Consider the following 15,494-nt stretch of genomic DNA (forward strand, 5'->3'; position numbering starts at 1 on the left):
GGCCGTGCTGTGCCGCGTTGTCCGGTCCCATCCCGTCCCGCTAGCTCCCGGCACCGCTCGGTGTCAGGGAACAGCCGCCATCCAGTCCCGCAGATTAGAAGGTGACAAGGCGAGGGCGACTACGAACCCCAAATTCGTGCGAGGACGAAGGCGGAGCCCCGCCCGGCCCCGGGCGCACCGACCTTCGTTCTAGACGCGGCGTGCCATCGAGGAGCGATCCCCGCGCGTTAGCGGCTGCCGTCAGACGGCGCGGCTGCCCCGAGCCCCGCGCTGAAGTTCGGCGCTCCGCCTCGCTCGGCTCGTGCCGAAGCAGCGCGCGCCCCGAACGCCGCGCATCGCTGAAGCGGCAGCGGTTGGCTGCGGGTCCGGCCGACTCCCGCAAACGGCGTCCTTCACCCAAAGCAGCCCTCAGCCGACGCGGGGCGGAGGAGGAAGCGCTGCTCGCGCGCCGAGCCCCAGCCGGGCGCTTCCCTTCCCACCTCCTGCCGGAGCGGCCGGCGACCGCTGCCCTCGCACAGCCGCGTGCGCCCGTGTCTTCCTCACTCTTAATTTAGGGGTGGGGAAAAAGCAGGTGGGAGACGATGCTAGCAAATTATAGTTCTTAAGAGCTGCTCGTTGCATCTTTTTCTAACATTACACATTTTAATAACGCTTGTCTTCACAGCGCTCCTCCAACCATCAGCTTCCTGCACGATTGTTTGCGTACGCATTTCGTTCACATGCCATCATGTGCCTACGTTTTGAGAACCATCCCTGAACAGTTAAGTACACAAGCTCTAAAACAACTGAAGGAAGGAAAGCGCTCGGTATCCACCACTTCTATCCCTACGTGTATTTCATCCACAACAATGAAAGCTTACGGTCTACTGAAATAATCGATGTAAATATACCCCTCCTCAGCTACTAACTTGTCTTGGCTTATTTTGACAACTGGCTTGTTAGGAAGTATTTCAAGCATTTCCCTTATTTTTGTCATCTGCTGAACAGTAAGGACGCCCTGGCCCTGTTTCTCCAGGCCATGCTGGTGGGCACCAGTGGGGTTAATGCTGTGATACCTGTAAGCAAGGGGATTCTGTTTAAGGGTACTTGGCTAACCTGGCACAAGGAGGCCCCTGCTGTTTACATTCATTGCTAGAGCTCAGCGCTGAAACACACACCTCCACGGGCTCTTTGTTCTGCCTCCTTTCCGTGATGCTGCTCAGAGGAAGAGCAGTGAGGTGTTAGTGCCCCGAGCGGAAAGAAGGAACAGCAGCCATGGAAGAAGATAATTCTACTAGATGTCAAAATATCATGCAGCAAAAGAAGCTGTGAGGACAAACCCGAGCCTGAAGCCCCTGGCAGCACACTTAGCAGTGACACTGTGCTATTTTGGTTATCAAAATCCCAAGCGTAGACAGAAACAGAAAATGCTTTGGCTGGAACAATTTGTTTCACTCACTGAGCTGCTCTAAGCTACATCACCAAATTCTTTTTATGGCCACTGCGAGTTGTTTATATCGGCTCATGAGTTGTTTACATCTGCCAGGCTCTGAACACTTGAATGAAGCTGAGCAGCAGAGTCCTGGTCAGGGCTGCTCTATCTGAGCCGCTGAGGAAAGCAATACACAGAAGTCAGGCCTGGAGAAGGCAGGGCTCTGGGGCTGTGCTTCCATCCTTCGGGACCTTCCCAGCTGCTAACATAGGAGGGCGATGCCACAAACCAGTGATCTCCTCTCCCTGCATCCAGATGGACTCTCCTGACAGTCCTCCTCCAGCACTGAACCTCTCACTTAGCAGATGAAGCACGCCCTGCAAACAAGTCAGCAGCTTTCTTCAGTGAGTCTTCAGTGAGCCCAGGAAGTACAGCGAGTGGCACAGCTGACACAAAGAGGAAGGCAGAGCTTTTCTCAGCGCAGCAGGTAGAGCTGCACAGACCTCAGTTTGGTTTTCTGGGTAGAAATGATGAAATCCAAATAACTCACAAGTGCGATGGATGGAAACGTGCTGCTCTGAGCACTGTAGGAGTGGTCACCCAAGCTGTAGCATGTTGACCACGACAAGGAGCAGGCAGGGGTTTGGAACTAGATGATTTTTGCGGTGCCTTCCAGCCCAAACCTTTCTATGATTGTGAGTCACTAAAATTAAGCCACAGGAAGCCTCTGATGCTCCCTCTGATGCAACCCAGTGGAAGCGGGTTAGCAGGTGAGTGCTGCGGATCTGCGAGCCATACTAAATGCGTACTGATGCCATGACAGTCAGACCACAGCTTCTGGTTTAGTTTAACTCAGAAAGGATAACATTTACTCATTCCAAAGCTGCCCTGCGATGCAATCAAGACATGGTAATTAGGATTCACACAGAGACCTCTTCAGAAATGCACGCCTCATCCAACGTAAAGCAGCAGCCCGGGCAGACCCCTCATCTTCCACATCATCAGGGCAAAACTGTACAACTACTGTGCAAGAGTGACATGTACATGTCAAGCAGCAAAGAGGCAGCTTAAATGTCTTTTTGGGTCATGTAAGAGACGATGCATCATGGCATATTTCTCAGGTAATGCTTGCATTTTCAGTTTGTTTTCCAGCTTGGGGACGTTGTCTTGCCGCACCTCCATGTCCTCATTCTTGGTGCTGGACACGCCGCTGACTTTCCTCCATGATGTTCTCCACTTTCAGAAGTGATCACTCCTGATGCATTCATTAGAAAATCCACAAAGAGGTCGTCATGAAAGGTACAATGATGATGTAAATGTACAGTTTGACACCTGCTGGTTCCACAGTTATTAAGCACTGTGGTCTAAGAGTGCCTTTCACGTAAGTAGACACCATATCCATACTTATCCTCTCTCTTGCCAGCAGCCAAAGAGATCAGTCAGATTAACAAAAGTTAAATAGGTACCAAAATGCAATGCTTCCATTTTTCAGGTACCTCCGGTGAGGACCAATTGGATATTTTACAGTACCTGAATACTACACAGCAAAACTGTGGGAATTTGAAGATACAATTGTAAAGCAGTCAGTGAGAAATAATTCTAAGAGTTAGAATCACACTGATAGATTAAAAGCAACAGAAAACGCAGCTTTAACATTGCTGACTTCATCACCTAAATTTAATCCAGCGCTCAAATTGTAACAACAACTGGTAACCAAATAAGCAATAGCAAAACACTGGACAAATGTATTTTTACTTAAAAAACTACAAACGCACTCAAACATTGTCTATGACAGAGAAAAATAACTTGCTAAAATAAAAAACAAAAACAAGCTTATTCCAAACTCAAATTCCTATGATGCAGTGTCAGCCTGTAAATCTTTTAATAGAAAATATTGTACTTGTTACTGTTATTTTAAAAATGAGCATCATTTCTACCCTACCCTTGTGAATACTCATAGGGTGCCATTCACTAATATTACCAACCAGTTCACTCTTACAGTTGAGCAATGGCTCCTTTTTTTAGTGGCTGATACATTGCAAGATCAAGGGTTGCAGACAGATGAACACCACAAATGTGCTGGCTGACCTCACTTTCCAGAATGCATCATTCCTACAAACAAACGTCATTCAACAGAAGCGGGCGGTCAAACTACTGAATTTAAACATAACCTTCTGTTACTCAGTGAGTAGATGCTCATTAGTAGTCTAATGACTTGAGTAAAACCTGAATAGGATTACAGGGGATGCACTCTTAGTGCGATTCCACAGCATTTTGAAGGAAATAGTCAGATCTACCGGCTCCAAGCAGGGGTCCGTGCCGTGCTGTGGCAAAGAGGAGCACTGCTACCTTCCCTGAGACCTCCCTTCCCTGTCATCAAGCTGCTATACGAGGGAACTTGGACTGGATATCTGCAGAGCTTCCAGCCCCTACGATTCTATCAAGTGTAGCCAGGCCAGGGCAGCGCTGAACTGCATCCACATTCGTTGCAGACCTGCCCGGAGGGCAGCCCCAGCACCTCACCACGGAAGCACGTGGGCACAGCCAGAGCGTGCCTGCCAGGTCCTGTTCCTCACCTGTCTGCAGCTCAACCTTCCCGAGAGGCAGCCCTACCAACACACAGAGGGCTCCAGCCCTGCAGCCTCCCCCAGGATTATCACCCGTGTGTTTTTCTGCTTTTAAAAGCAGCCGTATCTTGAAGTCTTCCTTATTTCCCTCCTTGAGATGTCATTAGAAGAATATTTTTAATTGACATTCATCAAATATTTAAATTACCACGTTAGAGACTCTGGTCTGGAATGAACAACAGAGAAGACACGTTCTAATTACATGAGTTATGAAATAAGATCAAACCATTATAAGGAAAAAACATTTCCTTGTTTAGCAAAGAATGTGTTTTCATATGAATTTGTTTATTCACGTATACAAGTATTCCAATTATTTTTCTTTTTTCAAATATTACAAAACCCATCTGCACTTATTTTTTGTTACCTTCTGCATCCACGTTGCATTTTAGTTACATTCGGGGTGAAGGCAGTCAGGAAGTCAGTTTATTTTTCCGGCTTTATGACATTGTGATGTTACTGGAACAGAGGCTACCACCCTGCAGATAGATGCGCTGATGCTTAATAGAAGATGAGGGAGCAGAAGGAGACAGGAAAATGGCAAATCCATCCCTTTAGATCAAGCCCTGGTTATAGACAGCGTGTCATGTCCCACACCACAGTGAATGGCAATGAGATGCAACAGGTGAGAAAATGAAGGAGCAGAGACTGCAGAGACTACTGCACCGAGACGACTGAGCTTTGCTACATCATAATGAGAATCTACTGAATATATACATGCAGATGTTACCTTATCGTCGGGCTTTTGCAACAACAAATAAAAGCCCTCATCATCAGATTAGATGTTATTTGACAGAGACCAAAGCTCTCAAGAAAAGCAGAAAACTGGAACTGTTGTTAAAATGTTGGGTTTTGCCAACACCACACTTGTGGCTTGGGACTGCAGTTTATGCACTTGTAATGCTCACCGAACTTCAAGATGATTTTCAGGTAAGTTGCTTTCTTATAGAAGCTGTGTCTCTCTAGCATAAGGTAATGTGCTGCCACCTCTTACATCTGGCAGGGATTGAACAACTTTTATTTGCACATATTGTGCCGTATTTAGGAAGAAGAAAATGCACAGCTATTCTGGGCAATTATTATTCCATGTGTAAATTAATTTATAATTTCCTGGTTCAATAACAAAAAGCACTAGTATAAACTTATTTTTCTATATGCAGTTTACAAAATAATGTTTAAAATAGAAAAAATACCGTTTGAACACAGCCAAACTTTTCCAGTTCAGCTTTGTAAATGTTAAGCGCTATTGTATCAAACGCTCATGGTGCGTGAAGCACAGGCTTTTTATTCTGATCAATCAGTCAGAAAGTGCTGATAGGACACCGTGTGAGGAAGCCTGGCACCTACCACCTGTTTCACCAAATAGCTAAAAGCAGCTCAAGGCTATAGCTGAATGGGCAAGTTTTAGGGCTCAGCCTGAAATGCCTAGGTATTACAGCATGAGAAAGAGCAGTAAGAGAGCACTATTGCTCAGCAGGGATAGGTGTTTGAATGGAGGTTTTTTTTACATACATGAATTCCTCAAACATATTTTAAGCCCTGTTTTTGTCTGGCTTTACTCATATCAATCTGTGTGACGTGAAGAGAGATGATAGGGAAGGGAAGGAGGCCGAGGTGGTGCGAAGCACAGTCCCAGGCCATGGAAGCAGAGGGTGCAGGCATCTGGGCAGTCCTGGGCATCCAGCATCAGCAGTCAGCATGGCAAGGCCACAGGGATCACACACAGCTCCAAACCCTACCTACAGCAGCACGCCAAAAGGAGCACTGCTGCTAGCAGCTGCCTTTCGCTTTCCTCTGCATGCCTCGCGTCTCCCCTTACACCTCGTTTTGCCTTCTGGATTGTCTGTCATAGAACACGGCTGTCACCACCCACAGCACCACTGGCCGTAATACAACATCCTCGGGAAAGGACTGGGGGACCAGCAGCATCAGGGGCTGAAACTGCGACGCCCCACTGAAGCTGACGCACGGCTGCAGACAACACACGCACTGCTGGCTAAGCAAGCTCCTTATACAAACCCACTGTGGTCAGTAAAATTATTTCCAGGATGAGAAAGGCTCCAGGTTCTTACTGGGTGTTCAACAATATCTGCGCACATTTCAGCCAGTTTGTTATGTTCTCAGCTATTAAGAGCAGGAAAGTTCCATTTTCATTCAAGCATCTCCTCATGCTTTGTGTAATACTACTATGTAAAACTCAATCAACATCACCATGCGTAAATTACTAATTAATGAGTCACTATAAATGCATGGGATATCAGCATTAATTTTAATAGGTGTACAAACAATAGTGCCAGTAAGCAGCCCAAGTTATGGTCCAGAATTTCAGAGTCAGAAGTCACCTAATACACAACAGGAGAAGAGTTTCTCAAAAAATGCTAGAGAGCTTGCTACCTAAGTACTAGATGAGAGACAACAGATGGGTTCAGATAGGAAAAGGGTACATGAGGAAAAAGGAGCCAAGGCTGGCTGCACGACAGGCAGAGCTACCAGCACACCAGCTGCCCACCTGCCTCAGGAGCCCTTCCCTGAAGGGCAGAGGGCTGCCACAAAAACACGGACGTTGGTTTGCTGTGGTCCGGCACCACGGCAGCTAGGTACTGGGGATTTAAAAGCAGTCTAAGTATTTTGGTGTTACCCTATGCAACCATCAATCATCAAACATTCTTTACCATTTAAATGCATTCCTTCAACAGATGCAAATTCATCTGTTACACTAGAAACTAACTACTCTTTCGCAGCAGGGCATGAGTCGCTCTCCATTCATATTTTATTAAACAGTTGTATCAATTACATGTGTGAAAGATTGCTCTAGCTGCTTATATAAGGCTTTTAAGCCAGAATAGCATTCCGTTCAGCAGATGATAAGGAAAAGCACTAGTTGAGTTCAATAATTACTTCTTATATTTTCTCATATTTCAATTCCAAGCACAAAATATCACGTTAATTCAATATACAATAGTTACCTAGTTCTTCAATGGTGTGTGTTAGCATCAGGCACTTAAAACTAATTTAATCACTGTCTGTAGCCCTTGCACTAAGCGGTGCTTAAAATAAGCTGGTCAACTCCTGTCCTTTAACTCCTTTGGTTTGCATACCTAAGAAACAAAAGAATAAAACCTCCACCAAAAACCCAGCTCCCAGGTGTATTTCTGATAAGGATGACGGAGTATCAGGATTGCAGCAACCTGATCCTTTACCCTGTTCCCCTTTCGCTTCAGTACCAGCCTATTTCAACAGCAGCCTTCACAATGCCTTCTGGACTAGCAGACTCAAGGCTATCATTTCCAGCATCGATTGCATTTATGCTATTTACAATTACTTTACATTGACTTTTGTACCTTATCACCATCCTCACTAAGTGGCTGTAGAACCAAGCTTACTCATGACAACATCTTTGGCAAAGCTCCTTTCTGTATATTACTCTTCATTTAGTTTCTTCCCAGGTTTTAATTTTTATGGCTTGACATTTATTATACAACCAACAAAGTTGTGGGGCTTCAAAAGTGATTTTTTTTTTTGAGACCTCTTTCTAACCTTCTAATTCTAGCCTTAATTTTGAAACTAATTTAACATGAGAAAGTGAAATATGTTTTTCACCCCATTCCAAAGTGAATATTAGCTCAGAGGATTGTTTCATCTAGTGTAGAAACGGTATATTTTTTACAACTAAGAGTAAGCTGAGACATGGAATATGCCCAGCGCTACTTGCAAACTAGTTAACTTGAAGTCCACAGAAAGCTTCCAAATCCTTTATTTCACAAATAACAATGAGAGCTCTACTACTTTTTCCCCAGAAACCTTAAAATAATTTGTTCTCTGTAATTCTCTGCTTACTAGCTTTGCTTAGCTGGTGCTAGCTGGTACCCAGAAACAAGCTAACTCATCCCCAGATAGACTTGCCTTAACCAGCCAAGAAAACATCCTTCAAGATGTATCTAGGCAGCCTTCAGCAGTGATGGAACAGAAGTACATTGGGAAAAAAGTGATTTACATGCAACTGTTTGATTACATTGCAACATGTTGACATTATTTATTGTAAATGTCTATAAAAAAGTCACTGTACTTTCATGAATCCTTCCAATTTAGTTGAATTGGTCTTTCCTAATGGAAAACCAGCTTTAATCAGCATTTCCCAGAAAAGAATGGTAAGTGCTGCAAAACATGCTGCACCTAATTTAGGTTTTAATCAAAATAAAAACTCTGCTAATATTTTATTCTCTAATGGAACCCTTCAGACATAATCCCGTCCCCAACACCATGCAAGTTCTGCACATCACGTGCACGTTAACAAAACCACGTTGTTTCCTCTTCCACTGATGGTCTCCTCCCTATCACTAAAGCTCTAGAAGGTGTCTCGCTAGGCCAGCTGCTCCAGCAGCTAACTGAAGATGCCTCAGTACCAGGTTCTGACCAAGCAGTAGCTCAGCAAAAACACACTCACAAAAGCATTCACCATATGGCTCAGTTCCACCAGGCGCTTCTTTGCAGGATGGGACACCCATAGGACAGGCAGACCTGGGAGCTGCACCCAGCCCCCACCTAGATTATCTTGCTCTCCCTAGCAACCGGCTGATGGCATTTTGCCAAAGCCGTGGTCTTTTGAATGATTTTCAAACCATGGTTTTCATGGCAAGAGAGATGCACAGCGACTGATTTCTCCGTCACGAGCAGAATTTCCTCTCAAAATGTCATTTGGAGGAAGGGCCAGACCACACTCCCTGTGTCCACAGTAGCTGTTGCTTTATGTCACTGACAGTCCGGCAGTAGGGCAGGACTGAAAAGCAGCCAAGGAATCGAAGAGGAATGATGGAAAGTCATGCGATTTTTTCCCATTAGTAAGCTTGACTGTAAATTCACTTCACAATTCAGGGAAATAACAGAGCCCTGTAGCAGCCTGGCAGTACAACACCTTAGGTATTATCAGCAAAATTTTGATTTTCACCGAAGAAAAGGTATTAAATTTCACAGCCCCTTAGTGCAGCGGGCACTTGAGAAATCTAGGACTCTTAAAAGTAATCACATTTAATCATTTTTTATCCTGTATTAAAAACAGGTTATTCTCCTGGGCGGTGTGACAGTTATTCATACTCAGAGCGCTCCACCCTGCACGCTCAAAGGTTAAGCCCCTTTTCCTTCTCTCCATGCACCATAATTCTGATTTACTCTGGGATGCGGGGTTCCTCCATGCCACTGCCATCGCTGCCTCCCTCAGAGGCGAGTGGGGCACGGGCTGTGCTCCGAGCACATTGCTGCTGCTGCGGTCACTGATGGGTTTGTCAGGAAGGAGCAAATCGGAGTAGCTCTCATCCTTCCCAGGAACCAAATGAGCTCCTGCTTCAGTTTTAGGAATAAGAAGGCTGTAAGGGTAGCATTTCCTCACCTTCATTTCCTGCTTTTCCATTAGGCCTAGTGTTCTGGTTTGTCTTTTCCTGCAGGTTTCAGACACACCATAATACTCGATCGATTCTCTATCACAGTGCTTCGTATTCTCAATTAAATTTCTATTATAATTAAGTTTTACTTTGCTCTGGCCTCAGAACACAACAGCATCTAGCCCTATTCATTCTCACAGCTCATGCTAGAAGAATCACAGATGAAGACAAGTTTCCCAGGTCATTCAAGGTGAAAGAGAATTTCAGATTTAATGCCTTCTTACAGAACAAATAATACTGTAGAAGATATATAGATGATATATAGAAGAAATACTTGCAGTTAGTTATAAACAACAAACTGCACTGCAGAAGCAGTAGTAAAAACTGCCAGGTTGTGGTCTTTCAGACTTTGCACTAGGTAGATCTTATTAAGCACACAGCCTTGCCCTGCAACACACAAAACACTGCACACCTGTATGAAATCCCAGCACTGATGAAACTAATCACTACCCACTGAAAAGCCCAACTCCTTCCGTATCTTCTTCAATCTTTTCTTTCTTTCTATTATTATCATTTTGTTACACCATCTAGCTGCTCTCCTAGAATGCCCATTAGATTCTGTGCCTTGAGGTGGGGGAGCCTTTGAATTTTTTACTGCTCTTCTGCTTCCTCTCCTTTCTTATTCCTAAGGGGTAGCATGTTCTACAGTTACAAAGAACTAAAATTAAAAGACCTCAGTTATTTTGTACTGATTATATTAAAAAAGCTCATTTTACGGAAATAAAAATCCCAGTTTCACAGTGTAATGAGAAAGAAGGACAATTAAAGCATGGACAGAAATATCAACAACATATGCTTTCTACGAAAAGCATGCTGCAGGAATCATCTGATCTCCATGAATAAGCATTTACTCACCCCTGTTAGCAGATACATATGCCTACTTGTTCTGTAATTTACCATCGAAGGCCAAATAAGATGATGTAATTCATCATCTGCTGAACAAAACAGAAATTAACCACAAGCACATTTTATTATTAAAAAAGACTTTTCTTGAACTGATGCCAGGTGTTATTGTGCTTATTATCTGGAAGGCCATAAAGCTCATTCAATGCTTCTTCATTTCGGCAAAAAAGGAAAGATGCAAAACAGAAACCTGAACAATCAACTCCAACAGAAAGAAGCCACTATTAGGAGCAACCAGTGACAAACCCAAGTGTAGATCTAAGCAGAGGCTAATCAAACCTAAGAGGATTTACCTGGTTAATCCTGTGTAGCACAGCTATCCAGATTGCTTTTCGGTCCAATCCATAATGTAACTACTCATTACTTACTCTAAGCTTTCTAGAAACAAGTGACATATCACGTAACAAGCTAAACAGCATCACCTATTTTGAACTGGTTTAAACGCATTGCAAAAATAGTTCCAGAATCCCAAACTCTTTAGAACAAATTAATGCCAAAATCACAAATCAAATGGTAACTGTGAAAATTAATTATTTGGACAATAGTTTTCGCCTTTTAGAAGCGAACTCTAGACAAAACTGTGGGGAAAAAAAAAAAAGAACCTTATGTCTGCATACCTCATGTTTAGATTTAAGTTTATCAAAGCAAACTCACAGGCTGACAGAAAGCGTATTGTCAAAGAAACCCAAATGTTCCAGTTTAAAGGCTGCTCTAATTGATGCATTTAAGCTATCTGACAAAGAAGCAGAGAATGTGGCAGGTGTGTGTCATGTATAGTTTTACTGTCTAAGTAAAGCAAACATATGAACAGATTAAAAAAATAGATTAAGTGTTTTATAAGCTACTGCTAGCCTACACTAGCCAGCTGAAGGCTTTAAATAATTTAATCCCTTCAGCAACTGCCAGTCCCAACTGCACGACTGAAACAAGGTCTGAATTCAGTTTGATACCCAACAGGTGCAGTCTAATACTGCTTCCTTAATTCAGCTACTGATCTACATTTATGCTTGCAGGGGACACCATATTCTTAAATTCACCATGGCATTAATTAAATTAGTCTAAGTGCTCTTGTTTTATCCCATCTTCTACTATCAAATTTACCTCAGACAGTACTCTGTTTCTCTCCCCTGCCTTCCAGAAATGCACTTCAAGCCAGATGGAAGATACAGTTCTTAAGCAGCTCTTAAAATAGGTATTTCTTTGTATGTAACCTACCTAAGTGTATAGAACAGGCTGGGGAAACTAAACAACATGAAACATTGAAAACAGATACTAGTAGCTCAAATTTTAGTGTTTAGGAACGGCAAACAGAGCCTCTAAAGATGGATCATCATCTGCACTCGGTCACTACGGATAATCCTGGCAATAGAAGTTGCCCAGGTATAAATAAGCTATTTCTCATCTCACATGCTTCATTGTTACCAACATTTTCTGGTAGCACAAGCTGATGTGTACATAAGTCAAAACTTAGCAGCCAATAAAAGGCAAAGTGAAAAGGCAGAGCTATGAGGGCTGCCCCAAAAGTAATGCCTCCTCACCTTCCCTTTTGAAGTCAGGGGCAGTTTTAACAAACTGCAGGGAGATGGTGCCTCTTCCCAACTTCCCCCAGAAGTTTTAAGGATAACCTGCATTGTTTTGCAACTGTAGGACAAGAGAAGAGGAACTTCTCACTGCTTTACTTGCCCTCTGACAATAGCGCTGGAAGATGAGACAACTCAAGGCACAATTTCCTTTCCATTTGCATGTTCATACTTGGGATGCACACCAGGAGTTTTCTCTCACAAGCAATTAAGCATCATGTTTGGCACATGCAAATGAAAAGCATTATCTTCTAATGCAAACTTAATTCAAAAATGTTGCATGCTAACGTAGCAAGCTGCTGGAGTAGCAAAGCCAGCACAGATAGCAGATCATAAATACAATGTCACTCATTCAATCAATCCTATAATATGCCATGAAGGCTTATGAAAATGAAAACAGATTAAATGAATACTAAACCAAGCTATTTTCCTAAATCCCAAGACGCTCAAGATATTAATAGCTAGCTAAAATTGCAAAGATAACCATCCATTAAAAAATATCTTATAATTACAGCAACCAACTGAACTTTGGTCTACCAACACAGGTCTGAATTTCCAATAATTCTATCAGCCCATGAACGAACTACATTCTTAAGTGCATTACGAGTACCTTTGAAACCAGATAAAGCATCATTATTTCCACTTTAATACCTAACAGTTAAAATAACTTTTAACTATTAAACAACAGTCCTTCTTTTAAGCATAGAGAGGCGTACTCAGATCTCAGTGCATGCCTTTTCCTGGAATTTGAAATTGAGGCTCAAAGCCAAGTATTCCAGGATCATGGTTTTCCAAAGAAGGAAGAGTCAGGAGGGCACAAAGGACAAGAAATAATACAGACTGTGGGAAGGCTCAGTCAGTGATATTAGGATTTATTTACATTAGGATTTATTTACAAAACCTAGAGTAAAAAAAAAGAAAGAATCCAGAAATCCTTATATACGTATCTCCTAAATATTTTAAGTTATTTTGTATCATTTTAGCCCCATAAAAATGTATTTACATTTAAAACTCTCGATCACATGAATAATCACTGCATAGGAATTCCCAGGGTAATCTTCTGGGGAATCGTGACTTGTCAAGTACTTAATGCACAGATGCCAATTTATGCTTCCAAGCATGGCACTGCAGTAGTAAAATAATATATTACCTTCCAGAGTTTTGGGGGGAAAAAAGTATTTTTATGAAAACGCTCCTCTGCAAGGATACTCAGTATGAGAAGGTATGTGAGAGCTACCACCATACACAAAGTAAAACAATTAGCCAGCTAGCCAGCCAAAAGATCTCAGGATAATAAATAATGGGCTAGTTGAAATTCCTAGTCTTGTGTATTGTTAAGTTCATTTCTTTGCTCTCTTTTCTAAAGCAGTTACTTAAAAAGATAACTGAACTTATCATGCATTTTTCAAAGCCAAATATAGAATAAAATACCAACATCTGTGAAACTTGGAAGAGAATCTCAAGTCCTGCCTGCTGCCTTTCATCAGAAGACACTGCAGCCTTCCCCTTCCACACCCTGCAGAAGATTGAAATGAGGCAGATTTTCCTTGGCCCTCCTGCCCATCTGCTTTCTGGCCATGCTTGTCTTGAGGCATATCTAGCAGGAGAAGTCACTGCTCTTTCCTACTTGCTGTGACAACAGGTACACAATGGTCATTCTATCACCAAATGTATTTGGAGTCTGCTTCTCAGTGAGAGTAGCATTTTCAGTCCGTTTTCTCTCCCTGTTCCCTGCTATTTCTGTTTCACTTTGCTGTAGATTTGTCTCCAAAAGAATACTGACACAGGACAGCAAACAACATTACTTGCTAGAGGCAGACATGATCCCAACAGATAAAGCATAAATTTTCCTCTGTGCAAAATTAATGGCTTGCAATGTTTCTGCTACTCTGGTGCTAGGAAAACTCAGAAAGGCTGCCAAACTACCATAATACAGTGGTGTGGACATGTGTTCCCATACACGTTGCTTTGCTGCAAAGCCAAACATAAGTATTCTTTTATTGTATTAGGATTATTTCATGAAAGCCATTGACTTAACTAATCCACAATTGTTTGCTGGAAATAAAGTACTTTGCCCTTCATCAACAATTGGTCTGTGTTTAGTCTTGGAAGAAATCGCTGCCTGAGAAGAGCCGGAGCAATTTAAGATTATACTGGTGGCAATGCCCTGCCCACTGTGACACTCCTTTGGACCCATTAGTCAGCATTTTGGACCGCACAAATTTCTAAGGGAACAGACACGACTTCTCCAGAGATTCCTGATTTCATGACAAATACTCTACAGCAAACTAAAGGGTGGCTCTAAAATGACAAATAATAACGCTGTTTGCTTTTGTACAGCATTTTCTAAGCCTGTAAACAATTTGCAAATACACACCCATGACTTGAGAAGACTGAATTTGTCAGTGTGGAGAAATCCAGCCCTGTCCTACTTGCATCAGTGTGAGCTTGACTGCTCGTCCTCTGAAGTCACTGGTGAAGTCCCAGGTGTCCACTACACCCCTGTAAAAAGAGCACCTACTATACAGGTTAATTATTAGCCTTGTTTTAGGGACACTGGAAATAAGATCACCAAGTCACCACCTGTTCTCTTTGGTTTCTCATCCTACACTCGGTCACCTCAGCACATCTTCCTGTAGGGAAATAAATGACAGGACAAGTATTTGTCACATACAGCTTGTTTCTTGGTTCCCTCCAGAGGAGGAAAAGGGAACGTTAATACCTCTTGTGCTCGGAAAAGAAAGTGGTAGTGGTTCCATTACTGTAAGAACTAATTTCAAAGGCAAACCATAGCCCCCTGTTGTCAAGCAACTGTATGAGATACACAGTAAGTGATACATGGAACCTAAGCAGTGGTCTGTATCCAGAATTGCATTCTGCAGCAAAAAGCATTACACCCAAGATAAACCTAGGCCCTGTGACTCTGTGTATTAGCACGGCCCTGTAGCCTGCTACTGCCATAAAAACATTACGCAGAATGCCCAGGGTATGTATCTGCTCATCACATGTTCCTAGGGAAAGGAGCCTCGCTGACTGCACGAGCTAACCCTCCCCCAAAAAAGCCTTACAAAAGCCCTCACTGCAGCACAACTCACCTGATAAGTTACTACGGACCTAATTTTCAGCAGCTGACTCCTACTCTGTGTCAATGTGCGATCACTGCATCTTTCCTCACGCAGTGGCCACGTGGCTCTGGAGAGCACCCTGCTGACACACCAGCCAAGCCCACCCTCTGCGCAGCAAGCAGCAAAACCCTGCTAAAAGCCAAGCAGGGACAGAAGATGATTCCAGAAGAAGGCAGCCTTGGTCACGTGCAAAATGAGGCAAAAGGAGGAAATCTTCAAAAACGTGCAATTTCATAGAAGAGTGTATCTCAGCTGTGTCATTTCATAGATATCTAGTGCTTAAAACTTCTGTTTTTCCCTCTTCCCCCCACCATGATTTTCCACTGAAGCTTTCTCATTTTCTCTCTACAGAATTTGTATCCAATTCTTTTTCAAGTTGTGAGTGTAGGGTTCTAATCATCCTCTGCTTTGGGGCA

General features: G+C 43.0%; 1 protein-coding gene across 2 annotated transcripts in view; it reads right to left on the reverse strand.

Annotated features, from left to right (window-relative positions):
• The window catches only part of HIPK3 (homeodomain interacting protein kinase 3), a 90,215-nt gene that overhangs the window by 60,266 nt on the left and 14,455 nt on the right, over positions 1 to 15,494 (reverse strand). Inside the window, exon 1 of one of the 2 annotated variants that reach the window (XM_019615201.2) lies at positions 183 to 268. The exons of the other annotated variant lie outside the window; for it this stretch is intronic. The gene's annotated coding sequence lies outside the window, so the exon portion shown is untranslated. Of the gene's footprint in view, positions 1 to 182; positions 269 to 15,494 lie in introns of those variants that run through there. 2 annotated transcript variants of the gene reach the window in all.

This window comes from Meleagris gallopavo, chromosome 5 (genome assembly GCF_000146605.3).
Source record: "Meleagris gallopavo isolate NT-WF06-2002-E0010 breed Aviagen turkey brand Nicholas breeding stock chromosome 5, Turkey_5.1, whole genome shotgun sequence".
NCBI lineage: Eukaryota > Metazoa > Chordata > Aves > Galliformes > Phasianidae > Meleagris > Meleagris gallopavo.